This window comes from Arachis ipaensis, chromosome B04 (genome assembly GCF_000816755.2).
Source record: "Arachis ipaensis cultivar K30076 chromosome B04, Araip1.1, whole genome shotgun sequence".
In the NCBI taxonomy this organism is placed as follows: domain Eukaryota; kingdom Viridiplantae; phylum Streptophyta; class Magnoliopsida; order Fabales; family Fabaceae; genus Arachis; species Arachis ipaensis.
The window spans coordinates 96,836,501-96,838,217 of NC_029788.2; positions in this window are offsets into that span (position 1 = coordinate 96,836,501).

The window sequence follows — 1,717 nt, forward strand, 5'->3', positions numbered from 1 at the left end:
TATGTTGGTATGAAGCTGGAGAGAAAGGCTTGTTGGGGCCGGAGATGATAGCTGAGACCACTGAACAAGTGAAGAAAATCCAAGATAGGATGCTTACGGCGCAGAGTCGCCAAAAGAGTTACGCCGATCAGAGGCGGAAGCCCTTGGAATTTGAGGAAGGAGATCATGTTTTCCTTAAGGTTACTCCGACCACAAGAATAGGTAGAGCGATTAAAGCGAAGAAGTTGAATCCTCGATACATTGGTCCATTTCAGATCCTGGAGAGGATTGGACCGGTGGCATATCGGATGGCTCTACCACCTCATCTTTCGAACCTGCACGACGTGTTTCACGTGTCGCAGTTTCGGAAGTACACCCCTGATGCTAGCCATGTGTTAGAACCCGAATCGGTTCAGTTAAGGGAAGATTTGACGCTTCCAGTGGCTCCAGTCAGAATTGATGATACTAGTATCAAACGGTTGCGTGAAAAGGAGGTTTCATTAGTCAAAGTGGCTTGGAGTCGAGGCGGTGTTGAGGAACACACTTGGGAACTTGAGTCGGAGATGCGAACGGGCCATTTGATAGAGAAGTGTTAAAATGGTTGGATGTGGTTTTGGGAATTTTGGTAAAATGTCAATGTGTGAGTTGAGGATGGCTTGTTGTTGATTTTGGTACATTTTGAATGATTTCAAAGAGAAGGGTTGAAATTGGCATGTTTTGATTGATTTTGAAAAGAGTTGAAAGTGGCTTGTTTTGAAAATGGCACTTTGTGGTTTTGAATGAAAACATGGATTTTGGGCATACTTTGACGGAACATAACTTGGACTACGGATATCTGATTTGTGCCAAATCTGTTTAGAAATGAAATTGGATCCGGGATGTCCATGCCGTTCGAAGAACGGGTGAAAAATGATTTAAAATGAGAGAGTTATGACCGTCGGAAGATTGGAGGTTGAATCTGTGAATTCTGCAGTTTTTAACTTAGAAAACTTTTAGCAGAATGACCCCCCGCGCATAGGCGCACTTGGCGCGTACGCGCCGTTCTTCCAGGAAGTGCCATCCACACATGCGCATGATGTGCGCGGGCGCGCCGAATGTGCTGCACCCAATGCCCAGCCATTTTCCCGAGAGTTGTGCCAAAGTTGTGCCAGTTTTGTGCCTGGGGCGCAAGAGTACCAACGCGTACGCGTGGCTGACGCATGCGCGCCGTTTGGCATGCTCGGACCGGTTATCTTCGCAACCGGGTTTTGAGTCTTGATATTCCCGTTTTTGACACTCTTTATATATATGATCTTGCGCTAGCTTATCCTTTGCTCGTTACGTTATCATTCGGAGTGTTGCGTTTTCGAGTTACGGTTTTTGTTTACCCCTTTTTCTTCAAAGGCTCCTAGTTATAATCAATCATTCATAATACTATACGTACTAAATTTTTGTTTTAGAGGTCGTAATACCTTGCCATCTCTGAATTATGACTTAAGCATAAGACTCTGTATGGTAGGGTGTTACATGAGGCGAAAGGTTAGAGGAGTTGAGTTTAGGGTGATTTAGAATTAGGCAAGTTTGAGATTAAAGATGAGTTAGAAATTTGGTATTTGAGTTAGGATTAGGATTAGATGAGAAGGTTAAAATTAGGAAAAAAATTTGACTAACTGTTGACTGTCAAAAATTTTATGGTAGGGATAAAATTGAAATTATTTTAAATGTTAAGGACAAGATTAAATCAAATTAAACGTTAGGG